Source organism: Cydia fagiglandana, chromosome 16, assembly GCF_963556715.1.
Source record: "Cydia fagiglandana chromosome 16, ilCydFagi1.1, whole genome shotgun sequence".
Classification (NCBI taxonomy): Eukaryota; Metazoa; Arthropoda; class Insecta; order Lepidoptera; family Tortricidae; genus Cydia; species Cydia fagiglandana.
In genome coordinates, this window is record NC_085947.1 from 254805 (window position 1) to 273638 (window position 18834).

An 18834-nucleotide genomic window follows, 5' to 3' on the forward strand; every position below is an offset into this window, starting at 1 on the left:
TCTATAATTAAAAAATAATTAGGATAAGTTTGACTACAGATTTTACGGTTTGTTAGTTTTGGAATTGCGAAAAAAACTTGTTTGAGATTAAAACTATTAATTTTCTTCGCTCTGCTGCGAGATACTATGTAGTAAACCGCGATGGAATTCGCACAAGTGTTGCTAAATAACAGGTAGTGGAGTTTGGCCGTGCGGTGCGTACGTGTGCGACCACTATGCGTATGCGACGCTACGCCTTATTGGTTTGTTTTTATTGGTCAAGCAAGATCAAGACGGTAGTAGGATACAGTAGTGTATTTTCTGGACCGTATTTACGGGTAGGCTGTATACAGTACCTATTTTTATTCTACGTTCGTTCATACTTAAAATCTAACTCATATTATTCTAATATGGGTTTAATGTCAGTTCGAATTGGCCCGCGTTTCACACTATAGCCGTAGCAACAGCACAATTTACCTACAATACACAATACACTGCCGGCATTGATAGTTACACCACCTGTAAATATCAATGCCGGCAGCAATGTGGAGCGAAAATGCAGTCACAATTAGAATCCTTCCTTAAATAAGTATAAAATAATAGTTTACACAAGATTTAAGGTTGATTGTAACAAAACTTTCGATCATTAGGCAGCGGCGTAGCGTATGTGTTTGCCGCCCGGGGCCGATCAGAAATTTGCCGCCCCGTTTATGATCAACATTAGAGGTCAAACATGACAAAGTTCGGTAAAAAATTTAAGATATTTTTTCTTTTTTGGCTGGCTATCATTTATTGAGAACTGAGTGCAATTACTTGGATACTACAAAAAAAATACCTACTTAAAAACCAGAATCAGAATGCTTTATTTGTAAAACATAGGTACCTACACAATAGGTCTTAGGTAGTTAAGTATGTTATATACATTTGAACACTATGTTTTGCTAGTTGGCATACAAATGTCTAAGAGAACGACAATCTGATTCAATATTGCAAAATGTTATAACTTATAAAATAAATAAATTAAAATTAGTATTTAAAATTAAGATACAATTAAAATAGGTACAGTTCAAATACAATTATGTTTTATTGTATTGTATATGTAAAAAATTATGCAATCCTTGTAATCAAAGAGATGCCTGCTGTAGATTTTTTTTAATTCCCGCGTTTTTGCTTGTCCAACTTTCATTAGCCAAACTCTACTAATGCTAATTGGGGACACTATTTTCTGAAAACTCCTTACACCTTTCAACATAAGTTCATAGTGTTAATTGCTGCTCTGGCTTCTTTATTTGTTATCAAGCTAACAGTAAAATAAATACTGACCGATAGTGAATAAAAATAACGAACACAGCTGTGTTTATGTGTTACTTAGAAAGTTTAATAAATGCGTCCATTCCATGCACGTGTACAACTTGTGCAAGGCACAAACAATAGATAGAAGACCCAGACATTTCTTTTGGATTTTATTGCTATGAGTTCGGGAGATTCCAAGTAAGACGTCATTATAAATTTTGCTAATTACGATTTACGGAGTCTGCTCTTTGAAATTCGAGTATAAATAAGTAACTACTATCAATAGCTCACAGGGAATTAATATTTTGTTCGAGTTACGGAGTCGAAATAATTCTATATTTACCGCGTTTTTTCGATTTAAGTATTTTAGGTACTGAGAATTACGACTTAACGAGGTTCGGGTTATCGAGATTACAGTGTATTTCCAAAATAAAACAGGTTCATATTATGTAGGTACTTACCTATTACTAATTATTCGGTACCTAACTAAGGTAGAAATGTACCAAGTTTACGCACATACGCCTAAAACTTTCAAACTAGAAATATTTAATTACTCAACATTCAAATACAATAAAAATAATTAGGTAGTTACCTTTCGACAATAATTAAATAATAATTTGCAAATCGAATCTACATATTATTTTTTTCCGTAGGAGTTGCACTTAGCACTTGTTGCACCGTTCTCAAAATCGAAACAAATGACGAACTTCAAATTTGTTTGTTGTCATTACTGTCTCAGTAAACAGTTGACATAAGTTCGAGAAATAAAAAACCCACACATTCCAAAATAAGGTTTAAAGTTATAAAAATAAGGAGTAATATTATTGTACAGTAAAACAGACCCTTAAGCTCTTTCGTCCGTTCGTGTATAATCTCGGCGGGCGCTCGGAACGCCGCGCCCCGGCCGGCAGCGATCTCGACATCCACACCGCCGCCGCGCGACGTTCGTGCTACCATCGCATCAGTACGATTTGAAAATCGTGATTTCTTAATTTTTTATTTTTTAAATTCCGTGTTTGCCGCCCCCGCTTATGTGCCGCCCGGGGCTATGGCCCCCCTAGCCCCCCCCACGCTACGCCTCTGTCATTAGGTGTTTTGGCAAGGGCCTGGTCATCTCGATCGGCATCTTAGCTTTATACTCCGATCAATAAGGTTCTTGTCTTGTCTTGTCCACCACGTCATTGGCCCTTATATAGAGCTCTGCAGACGAGAGTTGATTTAATTGGCATATTATAGTGTTTTACCTCTAAACAGTAAATGAAAGGAGTAAATAGCGTACATAATTTAGAACAATATGAATGTAAATTGTCATTTTATTGAAGTAATCATGTAATATGATTTATTATTTCTTATTTAAAATTTAAATAAGAATTCAAACAATAAATTCACGACTGCACAGAAGATGGACTGCATATGAATACTCAAGATCAATGAAGGCTGGTCGCTCATTATTGGTTGGTCATTTACTATCAGACACTGTTTTCATACACAAATCCTCAACAGCTTGCTCAATTCGGCCATTTTTGTCTTACAAAACCGTATTTGTTTTTACAATCGTCGTTGACCGGGGTAAGCTGGAAAGTTGGTCCAAACTCCAAAGCTGCTTTCTAATGGCACCGTGACCGCGACGATCGATCCCATCCCGCACGCAACGGACATTTACACACTTTTATTTCAATTACACGAATCTTGCAACTCGGTACTATCGCTTACTTATTGTCCATTATCAGTCGAAATCAGTCGCGTTAAATCTGCAGTTATTATTTAGGATATACCAAACTACTAGCATTTTCTGCTATAGCAACAGTAAGCGCAGTAAAGTAACCGTTGGCAAAGTATTAGGCTTGAGGTTTAGTAGATATCAGTGATTTTCAAAATATCCCGCTTTCTATAAGGTACCCCAAAACACTCTATTTATAGACGTTTTAATAACAAAACTTCCGTGAGACACAGACATGTCTTACTTAAATGTTTGAAAACAAGCTGCAGAGATCTGTGTAAAATGTTCAATGATCAACCATACTGAAAGCTCGACTTGAGGGCCGATATAGACGGATTGCAACCCGACTGCAATTTGTATGGGAACTGCAAGCCAACTGCAATGTCGGCGTGCAGTTCACATATAAGCTGCAGTCCTTCTGTACAAATCGATAAACACATATTTTTATTCCTAGAAATTGCATTGTTGACCTCCAGGCTCGTTAGTCGTCATACGTATTAAAAACATAATATAACCCAGTGTACTTATCGTTCAGCCGGAATAAAGTAGTTGTAAATATGGAAGTTTGTAACTGACCATTGATAACCAAGCTCGGCGTCGAACCCCGGTCGATAGCCGATAGCCCACCCCCGGTAACTCGACCCCTGCGGTTGCCGGTGCCGCTTTCACCATCGATACACAGTATCTTGACTCTACGTCTTGTGCGTCTCATGATTTGACAGTGTCTTTATTGTATTGTGTGTCTATACATTAAGTAGTCTGCACGTCAAATACACCAAGGCGGCCATGCTTTGTAACTACCAAGTTGTTGTAGACAGACTAAAGGGTAAAGGAATGAGCCTAAATTAATAGTTACTTACCTATATCCGAATTATTTTATTGCACCGCGTAGCCTTTTAAAAATGACATTGCCATCTGTTATGTATACAAGATATCATTCGAATTTTTCACGGCATTAATAGTCATTAGAAGAAAAAATGAAACACCAGTTTTGGACGTATTTTTCTGTGTGGGGCTAAAAGCTAACTTTAATACTCTGTTGTTTTCAGTATAAAGAGGTAATACCTAACCCTATTTCATTAAAATGTCAAAGCAGTTGTTTGAAGTTAAAATACTGTTCATAATACCTTAGTAGCACCTATCCATATAGCACGTTATAAAAATATTTACAAATAGATTATAGAGCTCGGCGGACGCAATATGATGAATGAAACATTCCTTGTACCTTTCGGAACTTCTCTCTATAGGTGCTATGGTAGATTTTAGGATCGTTGGCTTGTTTTATTTTATTTATTTATTTATTTTATTTATTTATTAAACTTTACACATAAATTAACAGTATGACACCAAAGCACTTATGTGGTATATTACATTATAATATTAAAATTCTAAAAAAATTTATACAACAACAAATAAACTTATAACAATGAGATCCGGGATGCATTTTTACATTATATTATTTTCTATGCACCTTATCAGATTCCTGTAAAATACACCAGCACTATCAGCAAATATATCTACATCATCTGACTCCAGTATGATACGATTAAGAGCAGTTCGGGCCCGAGCGGTGGGAGCGTTGGCGCCGCGCTGCGTGCGCGCGCCGTGGCCCGCGAACAGGCGCCGCCGCCGCCGCGCCGGCACCGCGCCGCCCGCGCCGCCGCACCCGTCCGGCACGCCTGTTGCGACGTTCGCCCGCGGCACTTGCAGTCCCATTCTCTCAAGCACGGATGCGCCATCTACTTTATTGTGAAGTAGTTGTCGATAGTGCATTATGTGTAGAAGCTTTCGTCTAGTCTCTAGTGTTTGAAGGCCGACCATTCCTGTTACGAATAAAGACGGATACATGTAGGGGTAATATCCATACAGACGTTTGTAGACATGTCTCGAGAATTTCTTTTGCACTCTTTCCAACATCGTGGTATATTTAGTTTCATAGGGATCCCATACTACAGCACCAAATTCAAGGCGACTACGGATGTAAGCGTTGTAGAGCATGACTGCCACTTTTATGTTGGAAAATTGTGAAGATATTCTAAATATAAAACCTAGCGTTTTCGAAACTTTTTTGCATATTGTTATTATATGAAGTCTGAAGTCAAGTTGTTTGTCCAAATTTAGTCCTAAGTCGCGTATTTCGTCAGTCTGTACTAAAGGTGTGTCATGTAGTCTGTAGGTGGTAGGAATCAGCGTTCGGAGTCTAGAGAAAGTGATATGGATACATTTGGATACGTTAAAGTGTAGGCGGTTGTCGTTACTCCATTCAGCAATAGCGTCTATGTCCTTTTGTAGTTGCTGTCGGTCGTGGTCGTCCTTAATACGATAGAAAAGTTTGATGTCATCGGCGAACATCAAACACTGGGCTGTACTGACAACGGCTGGCAAATCATTAATCATTATTAAGAATTGGGTAGGTCCTAATGTACTGCCCTGGCTTACACCAGAGCGAGTATAATAGTGTGGAGATTCATATCCGGCAAGTTTAACATATTGCTTTCGATCCTGTAGATAATTGGCGAAAAAGTGTAAAAGCCTAGGAGTGAAACCAATGTCTGCGAATTTTCGCAGCAGGATATCATTGTCTACAAGATCGAAAGCCTTACGAAAATCAAAGTATGCTGCATCAACTTGCATCCGGGCATCCATAGCTTCCGTAATATAGTCAACCAACACAACATGGTTTGTCGTTGTTGACCGACCACGACGGAAACCATGTTGAGCGTCATTCATTTTTACTGCGATCTGTTGAGCGATAAGATGGTCTACAATGGATTCAAACAATTTGCCAAACACTGACAGCACAGCAATGGGTCTATATCCTGTTACATCGGATCCTGTACTACTCTTGGGGACAGGGGTTACTCTCGATAATTTCCAGCAGGACGGATACTCCGCACACCGTAGAGAGAGATTGAATATAGCTAGGAGGGGTGACTCAAGAGCAGATATACAATCCTTCGCTAAAAAGGTAGGTATGCCATCAGGCCCAGCAGCGCTCTTCGGCTTGAGCCGCTTTGCAGCGCGTCGTATGTCAGTGGTGCTGATGGCATCGATGGCAACCCGCGCCGAGTCGCGTGCATCTCCACTGCGCGTTGCACTTTCCCTCGCCGCATCTTCGGCATTTAGTCGCGGTACCTCATTATGAAAGACTGAGCTGAAATATTGAGCAAAGGCATCTGCCGCGTCCTGGCCCGAAATAGTTCGGTCTTGAAAGGTATATTCGTCACTTATTGTTGTGAAGATGTTTGGGAACTCGACTGTTTTATCTTTTTTATTAAGAGGAAATAGGAATCGATTTGATATATCCTATTTTGATCAAGGATCAAAAACCTCTTAAAGGCCTACCAAGATTAAAGAAGAGACAAAAAAAGCAATACTTGTGTATTGCTATATACATATATCAATAAGGGAAAAATTAAATCTTGCTGTAAATCTATGTTTAAGCTTTGGTCAATAGTTATTTGTTTTACAAGGGGGCAAAGTTGTTGTTTAACCGCTCGTGCTAATATTGATACCCGAGCAAGCGAAAGATTCCAAAATTGAACCCCGAGCGTAGCGAGTGGTTCGAAAAATGGAATCTTGAGCGTTGCGAGGGTTTCAAAGCACGAGGGTTAAACAAAATTTGCCCCCGAGTGAAACACAAGATTTTTCACCACACCAACCCGAAGCAAATATTAAATGTAAAATATCAAACAAAATCAAACCAAATCAAATCCAAATGAATGTTATTAAATATTTTTCATCCAAAATCATCATTTAAAAGTCAATTCTACCCGCAAACATAAGAAAACAACTCAAAATTTGCATTTGATTACTTTGCCTCACATATGGATAAAATGCAACTTTGCTATTCGTTTTTGAAGTGCAAAGTAATTCTTTCCGAGCTGGTGTGGTGAAAAAGCCTTTATCGATAGGAAGGTATTGTAAATAACTCATAATTTCAGGGGCTCGTTTCAAGAAAGCTTCTGTAGGATAATTCTCCCTACTTTTTAAAGACAAGGCCTTCAGCTAAATCAGAAGCCTCCACGATCCCTGGCTAAAGAGCAGACGAATCGCCTAATGGTATGCAATTACCATGCGTTGCCGGCTCTTAAGATGGGAGTACGGAATACGCTCTTTTCTTGGAGGTTTGAAGATCGTACCGGTCCGGAAATACCACAGGCTGTGGTTCATGCAAGTACCTAGTGCTAGTGCTCTACCGCCTTGTACAAGCGGAAGTTTCTTCTCAAATCTTTCTTTAGTAAGTTCTGTTTCTTCTTCGGTTTACCATACTTACCTATACAGTTTATACTATGTATGGTGAAAGCTTGTACTTTCTTTTATAACTGTAGTCGGGGTTTTTTATTAGACTTGTATATATTTCGATTAGAGGTTGCAAGCTTCCGCGACCCCCGTGCTCCGTGCTTTATCACGGATCATCCGTCAATAAATCAATAGCGATCAGGTGCGCGCGCGCAGCGGAACGCAGCTGACGGTCACGCGCCGCCGCGGCCGAGATTACATGTCCACCTGCTCACACCTGTCGGGAGTCCTGATAGGAATGGCTACGCGCTTGTGACACCTCTAGAGAGCCATAGGCTACGATGATTGCATAAGGTGGGCCGTGAGTGTACATATCCACTTGCTCACACCTGTCGAGATTCCTGATAGGAATGGCTATGAGCTTGTGACACCTCTAAAGAGCCATAGGCTAAAGTAACCGCTTCTAAACATGATCACTGGCAAGTCGGCGCATTAGGCGCTCTAGGTTAGTCGATTGAGTGACGCTGCCTACGAAGCTGGAGGTCCTAGGATCGAATCCCGGTAAGGGCATTTGTCTGTGTGTTTATCAAGAATGTTTGTAAGTTATAATATATGTAAGTACTATTCTATTATAAATATCGTCATCGAGTACAGTCAGCCAAGAAAGTGGTCTACCACTTTTCGACTCTAACATCTGATAGATAGAGTCGAAAAGTGGTAAACCACTTTCTTGGCTGACCGTACCACAACACACGTCTTATTGAGCTTAATAATTACCTACTCCTGTACGGATATGATGATCGTTCTTATCTACGTGACAGCGTGATAAAACGGTGTATGTCACTTTCTATCCCACGGTGTTAAAAAGTGACAGTTCTTTTATCACGTGGAGAAAGATGGATAAAGCCATCCATAATACGCAGGCAGGTCAGAGTACACAGTCGCTGTGGCCGAAATCGGTCAGGAGGATCGTCATCATCATCATCATTAGTTTACTGTTGGAATATTATAGGTCGATTTGTGTAAGATTGTGGTTATAATATTTTATTTTTATTTTGTGTAACTAGAGTAGACAAACTATTAATAAATTATTTTTAAGAGACGCATAAAATTTATATCTTTGGTTTCACAGTTAACAAAAGCCACAAAAAAAACTAACAAGGCCACTAAAGTTTAACCCCGATCCTATTTCAGATATCGCTGTAATATAGTGTTTATAAAAGAAACCCACCACGCTAACCTATTTGGGAACTATTAACAGAGCAATTTAGTAACGATTAACTCGACACCCGCCGATTAATGTGAACGATCGAGATTACAGCTGGAACAATGCGGTATTGTAGCGGTGGAAGGGTTAACTCTGCCCCTAGAGAGTTGAGACTGTTATGTTTCAGAGGCGGCACGATGTGCTTGAAGTGACGTATCTTGCCTATTCCTGTGTGTTTCAGTGAGTCTCTTCCGATTCTAATGATAATTCTAGGATGTCGCTCAGTTTCGTATCTATAATCATCACTACATAAAACCAAGTACTCCGCCGCGTCTGTCTGTATGTATGTTCGCGGTAAGCTCAAAAGCTACTGAACGGATTTTGCGGTTGCGGTTTTCACGTACCAGTAGAGTGATTCGTGAGAAAGGTTTAGATGTATAACGGCCCAATTCGAACTTTAAGATACATCAGTTAATAGATCTAGAAAAGATACGGATTAGATATGTCAGTGTCAAATCAAATGTGACATTTCTTCAAACAATAACGTCACTTTTGACACTGACATATCTAATCCATATATTTTCTCATCATCATCTAACTGACGTATGTTAAAGTTCTAATTGGGCCGTTAGTTGTTAAGGTTTTATGTAACCCCTGCGAAACAGGGGTTTGGTGGGGTGAGGAGGGGCGCGCTATTAAGGTCATATATTTAGGGTAAGAGGAGCATAATTTATATTTCTTGGGGCAAGAGAAACAGTATGTTTATATATATATTGTAGCTTATTTATGGTATCCACATAGGCTGCTAGTCGTCAAGTCATTAATCGGGAGGGATAATGTTCTGAAAAAATGCCAAAGTAGCGTCTCCCCATATCTAGTCTATGGTCATCTGATCAACCCTTTTCCACGACATTCCCTTACTCTCCGTCCTAATGAGTAATAATTGGGGAGGGTGGGGCATGACGGATCTGTCGGAGGGTGCGCCGAGGTCAATGGGTTATTAATTCGAGTGTGACCTTCAATTTGTACCTACCCCTAACATGCAAATATATGTCTAGTGTAATAATTAGTGTGGGAATTCGGGAAACAAGAGATTGGATTTTTCCTGCGAGTGTTTAGTTTTGAGTATCTATTGAGCAAGCGAAGGATTCTACCTAGAAAATGCCCGCAAACATAACATTTACTTGTCTCAATGTCTAAATAGTCTATCATAAACTAAGCAACTTCATCACTTCACCCCTTCCCCCAAGCCAACATGACAATCGTACGATCACCTGCAATAATATGTTACACAACGAAGGCCGCAAAATGATCTGACACGATCTTATTTGTAGAGCCATAAGAGCGTGTCACATATTTTTGCGGCCTTCCAAGAGTAACATATCTATTATATTGCAGGTGACTGTACCTCGACAAACTGTCTGTCATACAACGAAAAAATGTCACGTGATCATTTCCATACATTTCACTTTCGATTAGCGTTTTCTATCCACGATTGTCGCTTGTTACGGGAGATTTGTTATGCCTTTAGATTAATTGTAAATAGGTAGGTACCTAAGTAGTTGTACCTAGATTTTTGTAATTAAATACATAAATATAAAAATAATACAAGGAGGACGAAAGAAAATAATTTTTCTCTGTTTACTCGACTCAGGCTCGCTATAAGAGTAACCTGAAACGCTTCAGCTCTGAAGGGCTGTAATTTATGTCTGACTCGATTTCACATGGGCCGAAACATTTCCCCGACAACAAATCTTCTTTGTCGTCACACTCTTGTCAGAGTGGTCGTGGTCGTCATGTCAGGGCCGGTGGCAAGCTTCACAATCCGTCGCCATTCCTCCCGTACTGTAGCCCTTCTTGTACATTCATGGAGTGGTTCATTGAATGCACTTTTGACTAGGTCTGACCAACGCATTGGTGACCTACCGCGCCTTGTGCCTTCGACTTTTCCCTGCACTACAAGTCGTTCCACAGATGTATCATCTCGACGCGTAATATGTCCAAAGAAAGTGAGACAACAAATAACGAGTACAAATGGCGTTGGGCGGGAAACAGCCATCGAGTTAGGCTTATCTACCGAATTGCGTCTAGCCGTCTAAATGGCCTAGTGCAGGCCTCCCCAAATTTATTTTCACTCTGACGCCATTATGAATTTATTGCCATTTCTTATTGACGCTAGTGGCTTTGTGAGCTGTAAAACTCTTGAATCTGTCTTTGCACTCGTTAAAACTGAATTAATGTACATTATCTAAAGTACAGTACCTCAAGCTCCGACATTTTGAAAGTATCCATACAATTATCGAATCTACTTGCGACTCGCGACGCACGAATCGGATTAGACTTGACACCGATTTTTTGAGCACTAGAAATATTATGAGTAGGTTCTAAAAGGAGCCATAGGGGTTTGCGAAGACTACAGTACGAGTAGTGTGCATGTGGATAGCCTGGCCTATAACATCGAAGTTCGCGAATTGCGGGCATTTTTCTTTGTCACTCTAATTACGCCTTCATTGGAGTAAAAGAGAAAGATCCCCGCAATTTGCGAATTTCGGTTTTCGCGGTAGCCTCTCTGGCGTCCGTCGCGTCGGCGTCGTTCCTGGCGTGGAGTTTGGCAGACGTATACGTATAAGCTATGGTAACTTGAATTTATTGCGGTAACGTACGCACCATAGACTACGAGTAGCATTTGAACTTTGGAAATCTGACGTTGATTTGATATTGAGGAGGGACTTTGTGCGGAGAACGATATTAGTATGTAGGTATGGTGACGTATTGTGGCTTGTCGGCACGATTCCAACTTTAAGATACGTCAGTTAATAGATCTAGAAAAGATATGGATTAGATATGTCAGTGTCAAATTGACGTTTCTTCAAACAAATACGTCACTTTTGACACTTGTTTGACGCTGACATATCTAATCCATATCGTTTCAATATCTAGTATTTGACGTATCTCATTGTTCGAATACGGCTGTGTGTCAATATTACATGCAGTCTCAATTGTTCTTACGTGTAGGGGATTTCTCTGAGTCAATTTATAGTATTAGCCTTGATACTTGCGCTGTGAGTCAGGTATAGTTGCACAATAAATAAAATAATGCTCGTTATCAGCGCATTGTTTACCTACTTATTTATAAATCCATATTCTACGCGGATTATTCAGGGGTCGTAGCAAGATTACGGTCGTATATCGACAAACGCTAATCAGAATCAGAATCAGGTACCGAAAAGTCACGTGATCGCAATCATGCATTATGTTTCCTTTAACGATTAACACTTTGGAGTTGGATGCTGACAGTGCGAGGTGGAGGAGAAAATTTAAACAGTCGAAAAGCGGACGCAGAGCCGGTCCCTATGCGCCCCTGAGTGGCAGTATTATATACCTAATTACCTATATAATTCTATATTTTATATTATAAAGGTCAACATCTCCAATTATTGAAGCTAATTTGCTTGTATAATACTTTGAAATATTAAATGTAAAGAAAACCTAACTTAAGGTCTATTGTGTGTTTTTGGTACAGCACAAAACTACGTTGTGACTAGTTTTAGACGATATGCATATTTATACCACTATCAGATAATAGGCTAGGACTAAGCTTCAGTATCTTTAACTTTCGGAGGAAGGAGTAAATACTTTTCTTTTTCTGCTATTGTAGAAAAAAAGTTGACGACAACAGTTTCTCGTCAGAAAGCGTTTTTCTTCGTCCTCGGAAGTAAATCCCATAAAAATCCAGCCAAATAACTTAAACTACCAACTTCCTTCACGGTTGTTGTTAAAGCCTTACCAATGTTGCGTGACATTTATACAGTTCGTAATGCAATGGCATAGAGTTTAAAATCGTGTATTTTAGGTCCTTCTAGTTGTTGGGCGGTATACTGTCTGCAAAGTTTCTTCAATTGCTTGCCTCGTGCCACAAATATCCAATCGAATTCATAAGTTGCTTTTTCACTATGATACGACTATGATGAATGGAGATGAGATGTACGTAGAGTAGACCTAATATGAGGTGTATTTTTGGGCAGTGTTGGTGTAGTGGCGAATGTTCGAATTAGCTCAACTATATGTGGTATTATCTATGAAAAGGGACCTTATTGTCGATGGCGCTTACGACAATAACTACGTTGAATAAAATACGTAGTAGGTTTAAATTGGACATTCTGGCTCATTTCGGTTCGCTATCCCAATTTAGCAATTAAGTTTCTGTGAATACTGGAACATTCAATTTTGTTGTCTATCCATTGTGGAGGTCAATTTATGTTATGTAACGTTGATGAACTGATCAGTCATGGGTTTAAAGGTCCCTTTTTATAGTTTTTTTTTAATAACTCGTAAACGGTAGCTTGTAGCAAAAAATGTTCTGATACATAAGTAATCTACATACAATTTTCTACATTAAACATTATATACTTCTTCGCTACAATCGCTACCTTCAATATTTAAGGGAGAAAGTAAATTATACTCAATAAATAAATAAATATTATAGGACATTTTTACATAAATTGACTAAGCCCCACGGTAAGAAGGCTTGTGTTGTAGGTACTCAGACAACGACGTATATAATATATCAATACTTAAATACATAGAAAACAATCATGACTCGGGTTCGGGAACAAATATCAGTGTTCATCACACAAATAAATTCCCATACCAGGATTTGAACCCGGGATGAACGTCCCAAAGGTATAGGACCCCATGGTTCCGAGCAGGAATGTTACGGATGCAGATTTTTTGACATCCGCGGACGCGGATGCGGATATTTAAAGGTTCACATCCGCGAATGCGGATGTCAAGATTAGGTACTTAAAAACTGTCAAATAATATCATTTTTAGTTATTGTTATTTAAAAAAACGTAACGTTTAGTATTTGAGCAAGCATATAGGTGCGTTATATTTAGTACAGTACAGTAACTTGGCTGACTTTTCTGAATTTAGACTAAGATTTTTAACAAGCAGAAATGTCTGCAAACGATGCTATTAAGCATAGAATAAATTTAAAAGTGGAAAAAAAATACTGTCTTGGGTGAGACTTGAACTCACGGCCTCTGGATCGATACTCCAGCGCTATGTGATCTGAGCCACCAAGACCTCATCCATAGCCAGCAAATTTTTCCACCATATTACTGGTCAAGAGGACCCTAGCGACATCTACATCTTGTGTTACACTTCTTAAACGGCTACCGGAGTTCCAAGTTACATTGGAAATTCACCAGTTACGATGTGCTCAGATGGCACAGCGCTGGAGTATCGATCCAGTGAGTTCAAGTTGCACTCTTAATTTAGACGATTTTACCTAGCAGTTACGCCGCCGTTAAGACGTTCCTGTACCGACTTGTTCGACATCCGCATCCGCATAAGCTCCGCATCGATTTTATGCGGATACGGATGTCGATAATGGTGCGGAAGCTCTGCGGATGTGGATGTGAATATTCGCAACATCCCTGGTCCCAAGATATGGAAAACACATAAAATAATAATAATATTACGAGCGGCGAGTCAAAAAATCAAAATGTTATAGCAGGTATTCGGACCTCTTAGAAATAGCCCCAAATTTAAACCACTTACCACGAACCTTTCCATTTTTCTACAATAGCCTCCAATGCCTGCTGGAATCAGTTGTTTACGGATATCTATTTAAATACTCGTCTGTTGCTAAACTGGCCACTAATACAGTATTCCACAACGATCTATACATGTGGACGTTAGATATCACTATATTCGTCAGACTATTGAAAATAACGTTATTGAGTTGACTTACATGCCCACTGAGCAGATGACTGCTGATGTACTTACCAAGGCATTGCCATATTGTAAGCACTAGTCTTTTGTTCATGACTTGATGGAAGTCGTCCAAGATTAAGAGGGCGTGTTGCAGGTTTCATTCATTTGTAAAATAATATGTACTCCTTGCTGTCATCTTGGTCGACATGACATGCATTCAAATATGTGATTGACGTGATTATTGATTTCTCCTTGTGTTGAATAAACTCTGCTTAAACATATACAGTGCCAACCACTTAAATAGCCTCACCTATATATTGTGAGTATTATCTCTTTATTTATTTATCGTCTTAGGTTAGGTATTTTTATAATATGAATATAAAAGTAAAATATAAAAACACTTACAAAACAAGTATTATAATTATTACGTGATAATTTTTATCAATATATCTTAAATTTGAATTGTACGCCCTGACGTTTATCGAACGACACATTAACAAGTCTGAACTTGTCTACGCACGAAACGTTGTGGACGCAAGAGCTAATACGGGTCGTCCACATGAATAGCCTCAGTGTAACATAATCGTCCAAACCGTGCATTTAAGTTTCGCTTTCAAATTTATTTTATTAAGATTAGATAATACAGAAGGCATTCTATTAAGTACCTGCAGTAACGCGACAAACACAGTGTTTTTGTGACTATGGGACGTAGTAAGAAACTTATAAGTTTAGAAATTGAAAAGGTGAATTTTTATTTAACTCAAAAAATATCCCATCGTGAGATACCTAAAAAAATTGATCGCAGCCCTAAAGTTATTAATAATTATGTTAAAAATAAGGAAAATTACGGCCACCAGTATAAAGGACGCACAAAATTTGCCACTACGGATCGAGAACGTGGACTTATTTTACGCTCTGCTTCAAATTCCACCAAGACCGCCAGGCAGATAGCTAGTGGAATAAATACTAGAGCATCTCTCTCTACAGTTCGACGGATTATTAGAACATCATCCCACCTCAAACGAAAAAAATCATGAGTAAACCTCCTTTGCGCGAACAACATGTGGCGGGTCGATTGTCTTTTGCTAAAAAGTACATGTCCTAGAAAACCGAGTGGCGAAATGTGATTTTTAGTGATGCAAAAAGTTTAATCTAGATGGTCCAGATGGATTTAAATATTATTTTCATGACCTAAGGAAAGAACCGAAAGTACTATCACGTCATCACTCAACTCTCGGAACGGTGATGGTTTGGAGAGCAATTTCTTACTATGGTACTGTTAATTTAATTGTGGTAGACGAATGACTAAATGCTGAAAAGTATTTAAATTCATTAAAAGAAACATAAAGTAAGATCAGGAAAGTAATGGGTAGAAAAAAATGTTTTTTCAGCATGATAATGCTCCCATACACACGTCAGCCATAGTTACAAAGTGGTTTGAAGAAAACCAGATTGGCCATCCTTGTCCCCTGGTCTGAACATCACGGAAAATGCCTGGGGTTGGCTGTCTCGGCAAGTTTATTACAACGGAAGACCGTTTAGTAATAAAGAAGAACTGATTCAAGCTATTTACACTGTTTGGGATTCTCTGGACGTTAATTACACACATTCTTTATATGAATCATTACCTAATCGTATTTTCGAATTAATAAGGTCTAATGGAAGGTATAAAAAATATTAAACGAAAGAGTTTTAATAACTAAACAGTATCTTTTAGCATGAGGCTATTCAAGTGGAAGGGCCAATTATTTGTTTGACATTATTTCTTAAAACTTTGATTAGATAACAATAAATTTTTGATTTACTATTACTAGGCTTCTTGTTTTATTCCATATTTAATGTTTAATGTATATCTCCTTTTTATATTACTATGAGAAATATTAATTTTTGTGAGTGAGGCTATTCAAGTGGCTGGCACTGTATATTTGATAAAATATGTGTTTAAATTAACATCTATAATAGTGTTATCTGAATGTTGTCTGGAAGAGATCGCTTTTTAGCGATAAGTCGGCCTGTTGTTACCTACTTTACTATGTCCTGTCTTTGTTAGAAACATGTATTTTTTCTTTGTAGTGCATAATAAAATACTTCATTATTATTATATTTCCGTCACAAACTCTTGGGTTTTCAAGCCCCGTCATTTATAAAGCATGCGTGGGGTATAGATCCAACACGTAGAGGCCGTTTGGAGAGCTTTGATGTCACGTAGAACGCCTGGTGGAACCCATTCACGAGTATTTAAATAGATATCCGTAAACAACCGATTTCAGCAGGCATTGGAGGCTATTGTAGAAAAATGGAAAGGTTCGTGGTAAGTGGTTTAAATTTGGGGCTATTTCTAAGAGGTCCGAACACCTGATATAACATTGCGATCCACAGTGTATCGAGGCAGGCGGTGACTCGCCGCTCGTCATTATTATTATTTTTATGTGTTTTCCATATCCCGGGACCAGGGATGTTGCGAATATTCGCATCCGCATCGGCAGAGCTTCCGCACTATTATCGACATCCACATCCGCATAAAATCGATGCGGAGCTTATGCGGATGCAGATGTCGAACAAGTCGGTACAGGAACGTCTTAACGGTGGCGTAACTGCTAGGTAAAATCGTCTAAATTAAAAGTGGAAAAAAATACTGTCTTAGGTGAAACTTGAACTCACTGGATCGATACTCCAGCGCTGTGCCATCTGAGCACATCGTAACTGGTGAATTTCCAATGTAACTTGGAAATCCGGTAACCGTTTAAGAAGTGTAACACAAGATGTAGATGTCGCTAGGGTCCCCTTGACCAGTAATATGGTGGGAAAATTTGCCGGCTATGGATGAGGTCTTGGTGGCTCAGATCACATAGCGCTGGAGTATCGATCCAGAGGCCGTGAGTTCAAGTCTCACCCAAGACAGTATTTTTTTCCACTTTTAAATTTATTCTAAGCTTAATAGAATCGTTTGCAGACATTTCTGCTTGTTAAAAATCTTAGTCTAAATTCAGAAAAGTCAGCCAAGTTACTGTACTGTACTAAATATAACGCACCTATATGCTTGCTCAAATACTAAACGTTACGATTTTTTAAATAACAATAATTAAAAATGATATTATTTGACAGTTTTTAAGTACCTAATCTTGACATCCGCATCCGCGGATGTGAACCTTTAAATATCCGCATCCGCATCCGCGGATGTCTAAAAATCTGCATCCGTAACATTTCTGCTCGGAACCATGGGGTCCTATACCTTTGGGACTTGGGAACGTGCGTTGTGTGATGAACACTGATATTTGTTTCTGAGTCATGATTGTTTTCTGTGTATTTAAGTATTGATATATAATATATTATATACGTCGTTGTCTGAGTACCTACAACACAAGCCTTCTTGAGCTTACCGTGGGGTTTAGTCAATTTATGTAAAAATATCCTTTAATATTTATTTATTGAGTATAATTTACTTTCTCCCTTAAATATTGAAGGTAGTGAAAAAGTATATAATGTTTAATGTAGAAAATTGTATGTAGATTACTTATGTATCAGAACATTTTTCGCTACAACCTACCATTTACGAGTTATTAAAAAAAAACTATAAAAAGGGACCTTTAAACCCGATGACTAATCAGTTCATCAACGTTACATAACATAAATTGACCTCCACAATGGATAGACAACAAAATTGAATGTTCCAGTATTCACAGAAACTTAATTGCTAAATTAGTATTGGGACAGAGCGAACCGAAATGAGCCAGAATGTCCAATTTAAACCTACTACGTATTTTATTCATCGAAGTTATTGTCGTAAGCGCCATCGACAATAAGGTCCCTTTTCATAGATAATACCACATATAATACTTATGAAATATTCCCAAGAAAAAGAATATTATTATACGGGTCATGTTATTTAAAGTTGTCCCCTACACTTTTTTTTCAAAATTGGGTTTTTTTGTGTTCATTCTACTCAGAATCACGAGCACTTTCTATCGTAATAGGAGAAAAAAAGTGTCCCAAGGTTTTTTCCCATTCCGTTACCATTTTTTCATGGACTTTGTATGGCGGTTTCGGAATGGAAAGATCGAAAAATGTATGTAAATCTTTTTTCTGAGTTTTCCTTCTCATGTTGAAAAGATTTGGTCTTAGAATAGGCTAATTCAAATAATAATTTCACGGAAACTAAAACTAACTAGAATAAGTATTTTTTAGTTTCCGTGAAATTATTATTTGAATTAGCCTATTCTAAGACCAAATTAACTTCTCATCATCGATATCGTCACAAATATGATCACATGTTAATCTCACATGTATGTTAATCCGGGTTTCTCTGTGGCCAACAATGGCGGCTGTTCCCAGCGCCGTCAATATGCACTTTCGCTGATAACACCGTCGCTGCGCAAGCGACGCGACTCTTACGCTAATGTTACCAGACTTCTACAGTTCTACGGGTAGGTAAATTTGTATTTTTAAATAATACACTTGCCATTCGTCGAGTGGCATGGGAAATAGCGAGGAAAGTATACCCACCACTCCCTATTTTGTCGGTTTTTGGCAGGAGTCAAATACCTGGTATACCTAGTTCGAAGCAGGTCTTCTCAAGCTTGGGTATTATCTTCCCCTCTTCTTCTTCTAAGCAGAGGGAGTAACGGGAGGAGCGAGTCCCACATACCACCTTGGGGGTGAGATGCCTAAATGC